The sequence below is a fragment of the Hemicordylus capensis genome, chromosome 3 (assembly GCF_027244095.1).
Source record: "Hemicordylus capensis ecotype Gifberg chromosome 3, rHemCap1.1.pri, whole genome shotgun sequence".
NCBI lineage: Eukaryota > Metazoa > Chordata > Lepidosauria > Squamata > Cordylidae > Hemicordylus > Hemicordylus capensis.
This window is the reverse complement of record NC_069659.1, coordinates 327,883,901-327,901,402: the sequence shown is the minus strand read 5'-3', so window position 1 is coordinate 327,901,402 and position 17,502 is coordinate 327,883,901. Positions and strand designations below refer to the sequence as shown.

At 41.9% G+C, this 17,502-nt stretch overlaps 1 protein-coding gene and 1 long non-coding RNA gene across 3 annotated transcripts in view; one reads left to right on the top strand and one right to left on the bottom strand.

Annotated features, from left to right (window-relative positions):
• Positions 1-3,377, top strand: part of LOC128349584 (uncharacterized) — a 41,519-nt gene extending 38,142 nt beyond the window's left edge. Inside the window, exons 3-4 of the long non-coding RNA XR_008318861.1 lie at positions 2,563-2,686; positions 3,223-3,377. This is a non-coding gene — a long non-coding RNA (uncharacterized LOC128349584). The remainder of the gene's footprint in view (positions 1-2,562; positions 2,687-3,222) is intronic.
• Positions 1-17,502, bottom strand: part of SCHIP1 (schwannomin interacting protein 1) — a 630,453-nt gene that overhangs the window by 342,873 nt on the left and 270,078 nt on the right. The window lies entirely within an intron of this gene.

The following is a 17,502-nucleotide window of genomic DNA, read 5'->3' as shown; positions in this document are numbered from 1 at the left end:
AACCAACTGAAGTTTCCAGACTACGTACAAAGGCAGCCCCACGTAGAGCGCATTACAGAAGTCCAGTCTGGAGGTTACCAACAAATGTACTACGGAACTGATAGAAAGCACCCCTGGCCACCGCCTCAACCTGAGAAACCAAGGAGAGACGTTGATCCAGAAGTACTCCCAGACTGCAAACCTGTTCCTTTTGGGGAAATGTGACCCCATCTAGAACAGGGAGATCAAAATCGTCTCTAGAGTTCTGACCCCACACAATAAGTACCTCCGTCTTATCTGGATTCAACTTCAGTTTATTCTCCCTCATCCAGCCCATTACTGCTTCCAGGCAGGCATTTAGGGAGGATATGCTCCCTAAACCAAAGATATCTTGGTTAAATTGGTTAACCAGCATTTAACCAGGATATACAGCCAAATCTATTCCAGTTAAATGATGGTTAATCTCAATGAATTAACTGGGAGAGCCCCGGAATTCTGGATTCTCATGACATGCCCCACGGGAGCACATGATTGTTCTCTTTATGAGAACACAGCCATTACTTTATAATATTACATTACAGTGATGCAGGGGTGTAGCTATAATTGAACATGAAAGGACAAGTGCTTCCGGGCCCAGTGGGAGGGGGGCTGCTGGCTGGCAACAGCTTATTCTTTGCTCTCCCCCTCTCACCTCCCCAACTCACTGGTATACTGTTGGCTCCTAACTGGAGGATTTAGCTTGGTTTTAAGCAAAACAAGTCCTCTACAGGAGGAGAGAGGAGTTTCGGGCAACATTCAATCTTTGCATCTCTTCTTCTGACTGGCTGGCTAGTGCTCAGGTTCAGCTCAACCCTCTCTCAGCCTGAATGACAGGTTCAACAGCAAGGGAAATGCCAGTATCAGCCAGCCAGTCAGAAGCAGAAGAAGCCGGAGGGATGCTGCCCAACACTCCTCCCTTCTCCTACTTCCTTCCTGATCCTGAGACAGAACTGAAAAGATCTTTAGTTAAAGGACCTTAGGGACTTTTTTGAATTTTACCCTTATTAAAAAGAACAGATTAAAATCACAAAAACTCATTTCCCCCCGCCCCAGCACATGTACCATTGTTTTAAGGTCGTTTACCTCCAGAAATATAATACACTTTTCATCACTGCTTGGTGAAATGGGAATCAGACCCATGGAACCTGAAACATCACATTATTTATAACTCCCCAGCTAGTTATAAAGTTGGTCAGTATTTGAAATTCTGAAATAATTAGGAATGTCTCTATCTTAGTTTGATCTTCACATGGGTATCCTTTGTACCCAAAGGTTTGTGCTTTTATTAGAAAGTGCACTTTTTTGTTGCCAGTGTACTAAAGCTAAATTTTCAGAGGGAATTTCTTAGATTCCCATACATAATGGAACATCATTAAAATTAAAAGAAATATATATATTTCTATGCTATATACAACTCTTGGGGAAAGCTCTACTATCTGGAGTACATTAGCTAGACATAGCAAAGACCACATCTATTATTTTGTTTGTTTGTTTGAATGGCAGCCCCCCAGTACAAAATCTTTCCTAGCTTTGCTAGTCACCAGCAAAGTTATCATGGTATCAAACATGAAGGGGGGGAAATACAACAAAACAAATCATAGCATGCTAATATGTTTTTTTGGAATAGTTGATCCCCATCTGAGCCTGGTCCCATAACAGTATAAATTCATAACTGATCAGGGCGCTTTCCAGACTAGCTGCTCAACAGAAGCAAAATGCCTCCGTTCAGGCAAGTTGCATTCAAAACGTAAACAGCAGGGGGAGCAGTCTTGCGGAAACTAACAACCTGAAAAAACAGCAACTTTCTTATGCCGGATATTCGACACCCTAGCTCTATATCACAGCGATTACATTTGAAACAAGGCATTGGAAATGTGAATGGCACCCTGCTGTCCATGTAGGGAATGCGGTGTCACAACACAGGAAGTGTGGAAGCACACTTCCGAGATATGATGTGACCCTGTTGCAGGGTCTAAACTGAAAAGTGCCCAAGAGAGGAATCCAAGTTGGAGAAAACATGACAGATGAAGGGTGGGGATGAATATATGATCTGGAAGTTTTATGAAAAAGATCACTTGTGTAATTATTATTTAAGTGGAATAAGTTCTACTAATGCATGAAAACATTCAGTGAGGTCTGTTGCAAGCTAAAAGTAAACCCAGATAATCTCCAACTATTGAACAATACAACACTACTATATTTCATCTGTTGGCAACTTTTGTGTACAGCATTAGGAGAGTATGAGTGTAAAATTGCATACATTTGGAACTGAAACTGGTAATTGTAGGCCTAATTGGGCTAGCAATTACAAACGCTTTGCCTCTGAACAGTTGGCTGAACTTAAAAGCTGGATTTTGAGTAGGAAATTGAACATAGAATTGAAGCATGGTTTCTCAAATTAGCCACATGCATTGAGATATACACACTGAAACATGTACTAAAAGTCTATTTTGCTTTGAAACAATGATTCCCCAAACCGTTTTTTCCAGCCCTCCTTATAGATGTCCAGATGGCATATAAAACGTATTTTATGTTTCCATCCAGACAACAGCAGTAAGAACATAAGAAGAGCCTGGTTGGCTCAGATCAAAGCTCGGCCTAGCTCAGCATCCATCTTCCCACAGTGGCCAACCAGATGCCTCGGGGAGCCCACAAGCAGGATTAGAAGGTAGCAGCCTTTTTCACTGTTGTTGTCCAGCAATTGGTATTCAGTAGCATGCTGCCTCAAAAACTGAAGGTTAATAGATACTGGTAAATCTATCATCCTCCAAGAATGTTTCTAACCCCATTTTAAAGACAGTCTCCAGTACACGGTGCTAGAAAGTTGGCATGCTTTCAGCACTCATATCTTTTCATTTGACAGTGCTCTAGTTTATATATATATCTCCAAACTTCCCCATCCACACACAATTAGGGACATGAATGAGCATATCCTGTTCCCCTTCCTGAATACCATTCAAATTTTCATAAAAGCTGGGGGGCAATTCATCTAAATTGCCCCTCACACACACTTTAAATGCTAGTTAAATTAGTATCTAAATTGCATGTGCATGATTATTAAAACAAAAAAAGTGTTCCAGGAGGGGAAGTGGGATGTTTGCATTCACATCCCTAATTGTGGAAGGATGAGTATATCAAACTGGTCCATTGTGGTGCTATGAGCAATTCCTTCTAATCTGCTTCTGTCTTTTCCTTTCTTTGCAGGAGAGAGGAGCAGGATATCCTTCATAGGTTTCATAGTCCAGATGTGAAATAATGATTTTTGAGAGTCTGGAAAATGGGGACAAAGGGTGGTTTTTCTTTGATGTTTTTCATGTGCTGAGATGAATCTATAGGGTACCCATGCATAATCCTTAGGCAATTTGATCTCTTAATAAATAGTCAACACGGCTGCCTTTCCTTGCATTCATTTCTATTACCTCCAAGGGAACTGTGTGCAACCTCACAAAACCAGCATGAATGGTGAGGGGTCAGGAGTGAATAGTGAGCTTTTTCAATTCAAGATGAATAAGAAGTTGGTCAGAAAACATATATCCACCTAAATAAGTTCATCTTCAGGACTTGATGAATTGCATCCTAGGATACTACTTGCTGATATACTCTCAGTACTTCTGAATATCATCTTTAAGAAATCCTGAAGAATGTGTGAGGTGTCACAAGACAGGAGGACTATTTTTGACCCATTCTTCAAAAAGGGGGAAAAGTAGGCTTTGGGACACTACAGACTATTCAGTCTGACTCTGATACCAGGGAAGATTCTAGAACAGACAATAAAGCAGTCAATCTGCAAACATCCTGATTAACAATGCAATGATTAATAGAAGCCAGCATGGATTCATCAGGAATAAATCCTGTCAGACTAATCTTTATTTTTAACCAGTTTTTTTAAAATAATAATAATAATAATAATAATAATAATAATAATAATAATAATAATAATTATTATTATTATTATTATTATTATTATTATTATTCGATTTCTATACCGCCCTTCCAAAAATGGCTCAGGGCGGTTTACAAAGAGAAATAACAAATAAGATGGCTCCCTGTCCCCAGAGGGCTCACATTCTAAAAAGAAACATAAGACACACACCAGCAACAGTCACTGGAAGTACTGTGCTGGGGGTGGATAGGGCCAGTTACTCTCCCCCTGCTAAATAAAGAGAATCATCACGGTAAAAGGTTCCTCTTTCCCCAGTTAGCAGGGGTTAGCAGTCTGTGGATTGTGGGAATGCTGTTCATGTAAATTACCTTGATTTCAGCAAAGCATTTGACAAAGTTCTTCATGATATGTTTGTTAGCAAACTGGTCAGATGTAGTGTAGTTATAATACCATCAGGTGAATTCACAACTGATTGGAAAACCATATTGAAAGAGTGCTCATTAATGGCTCCTCCTCATCAAACTGGAGAAAGGTTTCGAGTGGGGTGTTGCAGGTCTCTGATCTGGGTCCAGTACTCTTCAGCTTTTTAATATATGACTTAGATGAAGGGGTGGAGTGGTTCCTCATGAAATCTGAATGTGGCATAAAAACTGGAAGGGACATCTAATAAAACCCTTAAAAGACAGGGGAAAAATTCAAAATTACCTTGGCAGAATAGAAAACTGGCCTGAAACAAAAAGAAAACAAGAAAAAGGAAAAAGGAAAGAAATTCTACATCAATAAGTGCAAGTTCTGTCCTCAGGCAAAAAATAAAAAAATCAAATCAAATGTGCAGATGTAGATAGAGGATATTTGCCTTGATAGTACCACATGTGAAAGGTATCTTGGGACTGCAGTAGATCACAAGCTGAAGATGAGTCAGCAATGTGATGAAGCTGCCAAAAAAGAGAATTAATAGAATGATAGTTTCCAAGTCACAGGCAGGGCCGTCCCTAGTGGGGTGTGGGGCTGGGGGCGAATCAGCATGTGCGGGGTCTCCTTAACATTGCATACCATTACAGAATCATACTGATTGATGACACACAGTGTAAATAGTGTGAGTGAGGTTTTTGGACATGTCCAACCAGCTTGGCCATATAATTTATTTCTAAAGAAATAAAAATGAAAAACACAACACATGCTTCACGGTTCTCAAGTTGGGTTGCAAATCAACTTGAGCATAGTGCATTCATAAATAAATAAATATTATATATTGTTTGTTCCAGAAGTTTTTGTAATTTTCTGGATGAAACAAACCACTTATAGGCCTTTTTGGATGTGTGTGTGTGTGTGTGTGTGTGTGTGTGTGTGTGTGTTTTTTTAAAGCCAACAATTTGTCCAATCCACTTCCATTTACATATACATATTCCCCCACCCTGCCCTACATCTCTGCTCAATATCAAAGCCCTATGGCAAGCCAATCCCTTAATATTCGGGGTGGGGAGGAAAAACCTAACCACAAAAAGGAAATCATATCATACCTCCATTACTAAGGCTGGGCTGGGCAGAAGGTCTGCAGAGAGCTCTGGTGCTGGACACTCTCGGTCTGCCTGCCTCCTTCCTTCCTAAACTTCAGGCCTGCATGGAGGCCTCTCTGGAAGCCCTGCCCACCCGCCGAGCAGCTGAGAGGCGAGGAGAGAGGGAACTCTAGGAGCTTGCCTGGGAGCCTTTCAAGCTGCATCAGACACAAAAGATCATCTGTGGGGAAAGATAGGTGGCTGGAACTGGGAGAGAGAGGAGGGCAGGCTGAACTGCAGTGTGCCAGGAGTGGGTAAAAATTGTGGAAGGAGCTAGGTGCACAGATCATGCACCCAAATGATCCTCCCCTGCCCCAGGTGTCCTAGTCCCCGGAAATCCTATGATGCACCATATGAATGTGCAGTGCATTCTGGATATCCCCTCGCCCCCCGGTGACAGGCAGGAGAATGCAATCTCACAGCCCCAGCTGCAAGCAGCCAGTGGCTGGCAGATGATCGGGGGGAAAATGGGGCTAAAGGAGTGCTTGTTCCCTTAACCACGTTTAAGAGGCTGGCCTCTTTGGTGGGTTTGCCACCGAAGCACCGCCAGGATCAGGCATGATCCCGGTGGTTCTTACGATCAGCCAAGATTGGGCTTGGCTTCCTTAGCCCGGTTTTGGCTGATCGTAAGAACAGCCTCAATGCTTCTCAAGTGATGATGTAAATGTTATTAAAAATAGCCACAATACCTACAGTATAATAGAAGGAGCCCTAGACAGTAAAAACTGTTTTTTAAAAATCAACATGCATTTAATTAACATCTTTTTGATTAGCAATTCCTGAGCCATAGTCTCAGATGGTGGTAATTAAATCACTGAGTTCTAATTCAGGCATTATAATATCACTGATACACACGAGGGACTAAATACCTAGGACAGTCACATTCCTATGCAGCTGGAATTTTTAAGATGTTGTAAAGCATGTCACGAAACAATAAACATGATTGAGAGGCTTGTTTGCAAGAACTGTTCAAATGTTCGCATTCGACTGTGAACAACAAAAAAGGAAAACTGCCTTAATTGGCTACATTATGACAATCAGAGAGACTAGTGACTATATTAAAAAATATCTATAGTACAAAATTTTCTTCAATTACAGTATATATCAGGGAAAAGTCTCCTTTTAATTACCAATTGTTATTGTGATGATCATTGGTTTCATAGTAGAAGAAAATACATACACACACATACCTGATTGTTAAGGGTTTCTTAAATCACCATGTTAAGACTAATACTGCATGTAGTATTTCTACCAGGCTTTCTGACAGCAACATATTTCCCCTTCTTTATTCAGAAGAAGGGTGAATACTTAAAAGAGTAAAGAGAAACTCAGACGCTAGATTCTGCTTGTACATTTTAGTTTGACCTAAGAAACAATGCTGACTGCATGGTGACCTGCCTGACTGGTGCAAAGGTTGCCAACATCACACGGCGTCTAGATAGGCAGTTAGGCAATCCTGAGGAGGAGCTTGTGTTGTGGTGCATGTCGGCACCAGCAATGTTGGGAAATGTACTTGGGAGGTCCTGGAAGCATCATTTAGGCTGCTAGGTAGTGAAGTCCAGGAACCCCAAGGTATCATTCTTAGAAATGCTATCTGTTCCATGGGCAGGGCCAGCAAGATAGGCAGAGCTGAGGGGTCTCAATGTGTGGATGAAATGGTGGTGCCAGGAGGAGGGGTTTAGATTTGTTAGGCACTGGGATACATTTTGGGACAAGATGAGCCTGTACAAAAGGGTCAGGCTGTGCTTGAACCAAATGGAACCAGATTGCTTGCACTTAAAATAAAAAAGGCCGCAGAGCAGGTTTTAAAATGACACCTGGGGGATAGCTGACAGGAGCTGGGAAGTATCCAGTTCACCACATGCCATCCCTTAAGGTGTTAGTGTATAAACGCTTCAAATAAACAAGAAGGGGACAGAGTAGAACTAGGTAAAGAACAGACAGAAGGATGTGTGAGCTGGTCAAAGAGATCAAATGGTCATTGGAAAGATAGCTCACACCAGGTAAGAGATTCAGCATCTAGGTGCTTATGTGCAAATGCCAGAAACCTCTGAACCAAGATGGGCGAGCCGGAGTGCTTGGTTGCTAATGAAAACATAGATATTGTGGGCGTAACGGAAACATGGTGAAGGAGTGAGAACCAGTGGGACACTGTTATTTCTGAATATGAATTCTATAGAAAGGACAGAGAGGGACAAACTGGGGGTGTTAAAGAAGGGATAGAATCTAACAACTGTGCCCTAGAACAGTTGGTCATGGAACCAACCAGAGAAAAGGCAACCCTGGATTTAATCCTGAGTGGTGCCCAGGACCTGGACTATGTGAAATGTTAGTGTCATGGAACCTTTAGAGAACAGTGACCATAGTGTGGTCAGATTCAGCATACATGTGAAGAAAGAATTGCCAAGGAAGTCTAACACAGACATTTTGAATTTCAAAATAGGAACTTCTCTATAATGAGGAGTTTGGGGGAAAGAAAACTGAAATGGAAAATCAGGAGAGTCACTTCACTCCAGAATTCATTGAGCTTATTTAAAACCACAATAATAGAAGCCCAGTTAGAATGTATACCAAAAAAGTAGGAAAGTTGCCACCAAGTCTAGAAGGATGCCAGCATGGCTAACAAGTAAAGCCAAGGAAGCTATAAAGGGGAAGAATCCTTCTTTCAGAAATGGGAAGGCCTGCCCAAATGAAGAGAATAGAAAGGAACATAAACTCTGGGAAAAGAAATGCAAGGAGACAATAACGAGAGGTGAAAAGAGAATTTGAGGAACATTTAGCTAAAAACATCTAACAAAAACTTCTTTAAAAACATCAGAAGCAGGAAACCTGCCAGGGAGGCAGTTCGTCCATTAGGTGATGAGGGAGTGAAAGGGATTATTAAGGAGGATATGGAGATTGCAGAGAAGCTAAATGGGTTCTTTGCATCTGTCTTCATGGCAGAGGATACTGAGTGTATGCCTGTGCCTGAACCAGTCTTCTCAGAGTCAGAGGCTAAATAACTGAGTCAGATTGAGGTAACGAGTGATGATGTTCTAAACTGTCTGGGGAAAACAAAAATTAACAAAACACCAGGGCCAGATGGCATCCACCCAAGAGTCCTTAAAGAACTCAAATGTGAAATTGCCTACCTCCTTGCAAAAATATATAACTTATTCCCACAATCAGGCTCTGTACAGGAGGACTTGAAAGTAGCCAATGTAACACCAATTTTCAAAATGGGATCCAGGGGGGATTTGGGAAATTACAGGCCGGTTAGCTTAGGAACATATGAAGCCGCCATATACTGAGTCAGACCATTGGTCTATCTAGCTCAGTATTGTCTTCACAGACTGGCAGCGGCTTCTCCAAGGTTGCAGGCAGGAATCTCTCTCAGCCCTCTTCTGGAAAAGTTTGTATGGTTATGTGCAAAAAGACAAGAGTATCTCTTCTAAAGAGCAATGGGACAAATTGTGGAAATAGACGTCGGATGTAACCCCCCCGATTACCTGATGTGCCTTGAAATCCCCCACCCCTGAGTTACAGTACTACCTGCATATACTTCATAACCTTGTGGGTTTCCAAATCATTGTGTGTAAATCTTTGTAGATATATCATGTACAAACAACCACTTTGTATATACAGTGGACCCTCGACTTACGAACTACTCGACATCCGATGTTTTCGACTTACGAACAACAAAAATGGCCGCACGCTTATGAATTTTTCGAGCTACAAACGGAAACCGTTGGCGGTTTAGATGCGGTTTCCTCGACTTACGAATTTTTAGATGCGGCTTACTCGACTTACGAATTTTTTCAGACCTCCGTGGGTGCGCTTTTCGACTTACGAAATTTTCGACCTACGAACGTGCATTCGGAACGGATTAACTTCGTAAGTCGAGGGACCACTGTAATTGTGCTTTGGCAATGTACTGTATGCTTTGGTAGTTTGTTGGTTAAAAAAAAAAAATCTTGTCCTAGCAAAAAAAAATCTTGTCCTATTTGGAGATGCCAGGGACAGAACTTGAAAACTTCTGCTCTTCCCAGAGCGGCTCTATTCCCTGAGGGGAATATCTTACAGTGCTCACACTTCTAGTCTCCTATTTGTGTTGTGGTGCATGTCGGCACCAGCAATGTTGGGAAATGTACTTGGGAGGTCCTGGAAGCATCATTTAGGCTGCTAGGTAGTGAAGTCCAGGAACCCCAAGGTATCATTCTTAGAAATGCTATCTGTTCCATGGGCAGGGCCAGCAAGATAGGCAGAGCTGAGGGGTCTCAATGTGTGGATGAAATGGTGGTGCCAGGAGGAGGGGTTTAGATTTGTTAGGCACTGGGATACATTTTGGGACAAGATGAGCCTGTACAAAAGGGTCAGGCTGTGCTTGAACCAAATGGAACCAGATTGCTTGCACTTAAAATAAAAAAGGCCGCAGAGCAGGTTTTAAAATGACACCTGGGGGATAGCTGACAGGAGGTTTTAAAATGACACCTGGGGGATAGCTGACATCCGACGTCTATTTCCACAATTTGTCCCATTGCTCTTTAGAAGAGATACTCTTGTCTTTTTGCACATAACCATACAAACTTTTCCAGGTCAGACCCTGCTTAGCTAAGGGGACAAGTCATGCTTGCTACCACAAGACCAGCTCTCCTCAAGACTTAATGTCTGTGCTTAGAAAACTGATGGAAAGCATTCTCAAAGGTGAAATTGCTAAGCATATAGAAGAACAGGCCCTGCTGAAGGAGAACCAGCATGGAGGACAAGTCTATCAATGGCTACTAGTCTGAGGGCTATAGGCCACATCCAGCCTCAGAGGCAAAATGGTTCTAAATACCAGTTGCAGGGGAGGAACAGCAGGAGAGAGGGCAGGGGCATAACTATCATAGGGCAAGGGGAGACAGTTGTCTGGGGGCCCACTGCCTTGGGGGGCACTGCCTTGGGGTCCCCAGAGGCAAGTCACATGACTGATCCCCCTAGCTACTATGTGTTTTGTTACCACTATTCAGCCTCATTTAAGATTTCTTTACTTCATGAGCTGAGCTTCAGTGGCGGGGGGGCACTTAAAAATCTTGTCTCTGGGCCCACTCCAACCTTGCTACGCCCCTGAGAGAGGGCATGCCTTCACCTTTTGCTTGTGGCCTTTCCAGAGGCATCTAGTGGGCCACTGTGTGAAACAGGATGCTGGACCTGATAGGCCTTGGGCTTGATCCAGCAGGGATGTTCTTATGTAAACATATTACAATACTATATGTTCATACACACGTGCACACGCGCACACACACACTCCTTTGTGTAGTGATCCTGGCTTGAAATTCTCTCTCATCCATGTCCTTCATAGATTATAGAGACAGAGTGGCTTAACAAAATTGGAGTCTAATTGTTTAATTATGCTTGTTAAACAGTGATGAAAATTAATTACATTTTTCCTAGAATTGCTTCAGTTTTATAGCAGTATTATAAACTCAATAATTAATGTTGGTAAAATCAGTTTTCTGGTACTCCGTATCTGTTAGTTTCTCCTACTTCCACCACTACTGTTAAACAGACACTCCAATTGAGTCCTAGTTTTCCAGCATTAAAAAAATTATATAGACCAGTAATAATACTAGGGCTACATGGGGAATTGCACAATAACTCTGACTCTTGGATAGTATCATCTATCTTTTGTCACTTTATATTTGTTGGTGTGTATGTGTGTGTGTGTGTGTGTGTTCAACAATGGGGGCTAGCAACTTCCTCACTCTTATTTATTTATTATATTTCTATGCCATTCAAATGACCAAAGTTCTTAAAGCAATTTACAAAAGAACATTAAAACCAAAATCTAAAACACTAAAAAGAACAAACAAATTATAAAACAATTAAAACAGCCAGTAAGCTGATACAGAACTGGCAGTAGTAAAGAGAACCAGCAAATACAGATTAACAGCTTTCCCGGACAGGAAGATTTTGCCTGATGTCTGAATACAGAGAACTAGAGAGGGCATTCCATTGATGGAGTGGGGTAGAGGCTCTCACACTGGTAGCTACCCATCACACCATTGTGGGCAGCAGCACCCAGAGGAAATGTATTGAAAATAATCTTAAGGAATGGGTAGGAATATAATGGAGAAGACACTTCTTCAGGTAGACTGGCTCTAAGTTGTTTAGGGCTGTAAAGGCCAGCACCCACACTTTTAATTTGGCCCAGAAACATACTGGGAACCAATGCAACTGATGTAGCACTGGTGTAATATGTTCCAACGAGCAGCCTAGCTGTACTGTTGTGCACCAACTGAAGTTTCTGGACAGTCTTCAAATGTAGCCTCATGTATGACACATTACAATAATCCAAGTGGGAGGTTACCAGTATGTAGATAACTGTTGCCAGACTATCATTGCCCAAATAGGACCATAGTTGGTATATCAAACAAAGCTGATAAAAAGACGCTCCATGCCATTGAGGCTACTTGAACCTCAAGTGACGGAGATGGATCTATAAGCACCTGAAAACTACAAACCCACTCCTTCAAGGGGAGTACAATTCTGTCTAGAGCATGATAGGAACGTAGGAAGCTGCCATATACTGAGTCAGACCATTGGTCTATCTAGCTCAGTATTGTCTTCACAGACTGGTGGCAGCTTCTCCAAGGTTGCAGGCAGGAGTCTCTCTCAGCCCTATCTTGGAGAAGCCAGAGAGGGAACTTGAAACCTTCTCCATCCCCTGAGGGGAATATCTTACAGTGCTCACACTTCTAGTTGGATGGTCATGCTAACTGGACAGGTCACCTATTAACAGCACCTCTGTCTTATCTGGACTGAGTCACAGTTTGTTGGCCCTCATCCAGCCTAAGTCCAAGTTAAAGACAGCCACAAAGAAGATACTTTCTGGGTATCTTCAACACTGACTCCGAGATCAGCAATATCAGCTTAGTCAGGGAGACTGCTGCACAGCAGGGTGGGCGGTACAACAACAGAATCCCTAATCTCTCCCAAGAGCCCAACACACCAGGTGCAGACACTCCAGAGCTGACCTGGACAGGGAGCCTAGAGGGGATGATGGAACTCCTATAGACTTGGGCCACTCCTCCTCCCCAGCCCTCAGGCCTGTAGCGGTACTGTACCAAGAACCCTGGTGGGTACACTGAGATAAGCTAACCCCTTCCTGCTCATTCACCCAGGTCTCAGTAATACACACCAGGTCAGCTTTCTCATCTACTATCAAGTGACAGATGGTCAAGATTATGAACCAACCTCCCACGTGGTTCACATTCTGTAGTGCTGCTATACTCCTTACTCGATATCACATACTGTGATCACATCCCTGCAGACTGCTACCTTGACTGACAGAAATATTGATATATGGCACCAGGGTGGACAGTATTTGCTGGATTATCATTCCAGTAAATTGTTACAACAATAATGCATATCTTTTATGTCTTCTTCCCTCCTCTTTCTCCCCCACCATGAGATAAAGTGGCCTTTTTCAGGCCTGGAAGTTTTTTTGTTAGATCCCAGTCTTTAAGCATTCTGAATGCTTTTCCTTCCCAACCTAAAATATTATAATTTAGTGATATCATTCTAAGCCATGAAAGCAATTAGACAGACCAACTGATTCAGCTCATTCCACCCTTCCCACAAATACAGCACAGTGGAACAATGACATCCCTTTGCAGTCTAGCTTCATAATTGTTATGTCAGGGCTAGATAGGAAGTACTGGAACAGGCCTCTCTGAAATATGTCAGAATTAGTTAAATATCTGCTTTCTCTAACTCCCCTCTGCATATAATTCAAGTTCAGTTTAATCAACCAAATTAATGTCTTATTACCAAGGGTCTTGCTATACTGGTATAGTAAAATGGAGAGTCAGTCCATTGGTGTGCAGTACAGCATAAAGTTCCATTGTGCAAACTCACTGAAATAAACGGGCCTGTCTTACAAAGGTTCTTGTAAGAAGAGGTGCCATTTATTTATTTAGGGTGTTCTATAGTTTTATCCCGTCCTCCCCCAGGAGGTGAAAACAGGTGAAATAGCTCCCCAATATAAGGTTGAGTCACCTTATTGCACTGTCAGTGCCTCTTTCACAACAATTGCAATGCTTCTTCCAGCAGTAGTGGTTCTCTTCTGGTACTCCCCACTGTTGGCTGCCATCTTTTTTCCTCTTCGAAGAGCAATGCTACACCATTGTGTAGTAGTGTTGTTTTAAGTAGAGTTCTGGTGGGAATGATGGACACCAGTGGGAATTGCCACTCATTTCACAGAACATCCCCACTTCATGACAGGGCTGTACAACTTTGGTCCTCCAGCTGTTTTTGGACCACAACTCCCATAATCCCCAGCCACAGTGGCCAATAATCAGGAATTGTGGGAGTTGTAGTCTAATATCTGAAAGAGGTCTGAAGTTTGCAATCTTTCTACATAGTGATGTAGTGTCACTCATTAGGGCATTCTGGGAAAACATGTCAGCTGTTAGCCACCAACCACTGAGAGAAGTAACTTTCACTGCTTCTCAGTTTTTTCTTACCTATTCTCAAACTACACAAATGTCTCCCATCTTACCAGTTATGAATGTATGAAGAAATGAGGGGAGTCAGCTTGGATCAGCTCTAAAAGTAAAATAAAGTAAAATAAAATACAATACAAAAGCCATCCATTTGCTTAGAAAAGGATGAGTGTTTGATGAGTGTTATAATAATGCTGCTGTACTTACAAGGTGTGAAAAAATAATCACACCAACTGCTTTCAAAATGTTGTTGTTTAGTTTGTAACTTTGCAGCTTGTTTGCAACTCCTATCATGGTGATTTTTCAACGTTTCCCATATGCATACATCCACTGAATAATACCTCACAGAAGAAGACAGAATGTCTTTTCATCTATGCCAAGGTTTCAGAAAGCTCTGATATATTTTTCAAGGTAATTTTTGCAGCTGTTTCTTTTAATTTAAAAGTGAGAATTAGAATCGAATATGAAAATTAACAGTATAATCAATAAAGTGCCCAACTGTGATAATTTGATAGTATTTTCCCATCTGCTAGAATGGTTGCAGGCATATGGGGATTGGAAATATGTTTGTGTTAAAATAAGCAAAAGAAGCCCAGTGTCCAAAATCAGCACTTTTTTCCTTCAATGATCTTATTTATTTAAATTATGAATTGATTTATTATTCATCTGTATAGCCTTTGTAAGGTCTCAGGCATCAACTCACTTTAGAACAGAAAAATATGTAACATATAAATGACAAAATACCTGCTATTACAATATTGTAATCCCAATTTATGGACACATCAGTATCAACCCTTCTACCTAGCAAAGAAGCCCAGGAAATGTACTCTATTAATTATTTATTAACTAAATTTACATACTGAGAACTTGTTTGCAAGGCAGTTTTCAACAATAACAGCATAACAATATAATATAATAACAACACAATCCGGCACCATCCTAAAACTAGTTTAAAAGCAGTAAAACCTTAGCAGAACAAAAGGAGCAGCAGCAAGGTAAACTTCAAATCACAGTATCTGTTAAAAGGTCTAGTTTTTACCTCTCGAACACTGAGGCTAAGCAAGCCTCCTGCGGAAAGTTGTTCCACATCAATGGGGCAACTAATGAAAAGACCTTGCTTGCTAATTTTTGGTCCACAAATGATTGTACCCCAAGTAAGGCCACAATGCCATACTGTAAAACATGGCGGGTGTGTGTGTGTGTGTGTGTGCTGGATTCATTTTATGTATTTAATAAATTTATATCCCCAAAAGCTTTTTCAAGGAAGCTTACAACCATAAACCACATAAACAACAAAATAAAAACTAAGTCAAGGAAACCAATATCAGTGCAGCAACAGATAAAATTATCCCACTAAAAACTACAGGAATAAAAGTAGCAGCCACAAAGTAACCCATCCTGAATTTTAAAAGTCTGGGCAAATAAAAACCTTTCTACTTATATATTCTTTCAGCTGTGTGGTAAATGCAAATGTGGGTGCAATCTCTCCAAACTGTAAACCTGAAGGCAAACTTCATGTTACGTTAAATATGTAGTTTGGCCCTGGTTCCCCACCCTCTATTAAATAGCAGCAGGGAGATCTGGCATAGGGAGGAAGTATAATATTCTTGTCTCATACTAATTATAGCAGTGGGGTGCAATTTTCATTAGGAATGTGGCACAGGGAGAAAGGTAACATGCTTCCTCCCTATGTATGGTGGTTCACATTGCCCCCCATCACTCCTATTTAACAAAAACAAATAAACCTATTTAACAAAACCTATTTAACCTATTTAACAAAACCTATTTTGTTAAATAGGTTTGTTAACAAACCTATTTAACAAAAACAAACAAACAAACAAACAAACAAACATATAAACGGAGAGGAGAGCTGGTCTTGTGGTAGCAAGCATGACTTGTCCCCATAGCTAAGCAGGGTCTGCCCTGGTTGCATATGAATGGGAGACTTGATGTGTGAGCACTGGAAAATCTCCCCCACAGGGGATGGAGCTGCTCTGGGAAGAGTAGAAGGTTCCAAGTTCCCTCCCTGGCTTCTCCAAGATAGGGCTGAGAGAGATTCCTGCCTGCAACCTTGGAGAAGCCGCTGCCAGTCTGTGAAGGCAATACTGAGCTAGATAGACCAATGGTCTGACTCAGTATATGGCAGCTTCCTATGTTCCTATGTAAACCCCAAAACCAAATAGATGGGGCCAAACTATGCATTTAATGTAATGTGTATTTTGGCCCTGAGAGGTCTGGGTGAGCTTTAACCTGGTTTCCCTGTGAAAAAGCCTTTTCCCTGTGAAAAAGCCTGGGCTTGAGCCTTTCCACAAAGACATCCTAGACATGAGCACAAACAACTCTCTGGGGTGATGTTAATTTGTCGGCTGGCTCAAAGGCAGACAACCAGAAGTGGCCTGGACATTTAAGTGTTCTACTTCTGAAAATCCAAATGGCATCTCCCACAAAGTGCAAATTTTATGGAAAAGTAGGGTATAAATTTAATTAATAAATAAAGTTGTTTGGTGCCCTTTAATGGTACAGTTGTGCCTCACCAACCACGGGTTTCCCAAGCATTGATTTGGGTATCCGCAACTGGGAAATTGTGGCAGGTCTCGCCAACCGCGACCTGAGTATCTGTGTTTTGGCAAGATTTTTTTGAAATTTGGGGAGTTTGGGGGGTGGATTTTGGGGGTCAAGAGCAGTGTTCCCTCTAACAGGGATTCCCAGATATTGTTGACTACAACTCCCAGAATCCCCAGCCAAAGGCCACTACAGCTCGGGATGCTGGGAGTTGTAGTCAACAACATCTGGAAATTCCTGTTAGAGAAAACAGTGGTCAGGAGGTCATTTCCGATGGTTGGGGGGGGGTCATTTCTAGGGGTAAGGGGTGTTTTTTTTCTTTTCTTCTTCTTTTTTTTCATTTGGTGACCACCATGCCCCTAACTCTGTTTCCCGTTGTTTGTAATGCTTTGTCAACCGCAAATTCGCCAACCATTAGTTTTCCCAGGACCGGAACCCACGCGGTTGGCGAGAGATGACTGTACATCAAAATCTGCCATTTGAGATTGGCTGCTTCAATCTACCTAGTGGCAGGGCCAGCCCTGGGGTGAAGAATAAGAAGGGGAAGGATCAGAACCCACATCATTAATCTACGGAATTCTCTGCCATGGGATGTAGTGATAGCCACTAGCTTAGATGGCTTTAAAAGGAGCTTACACAAATTCATGGAGGACAGGTCTATCACTGGCTACTAGCCCGGTGGCTATAGGCCGCCTCCAGGCACAGAGGTATGATGCCTCTAAATACCAGTTGCAGGGGAGTAAGAGCAAGAGAGAGGGAATGCTCTCACCTCTTGCTTGTGGGCTTTACAGAGGCATCTAGTGGGCCACTGTGTGAAACAGGATGCTGGACCTGATAGGCCTTGGGCCTGATCCAGAAGGGCTGCTCTTATGTTCTTAACCACACACAAAGCACACAACTATGTGCTTTAAAATCAGCAGGGAAAAGATCCAAAGCAGCAAGAGACCTGTTTGGAAGAGCACAAAATAAAAGAACAGCCAAATTAAAAAGACAATAACAATAATTATAATGTAATAAA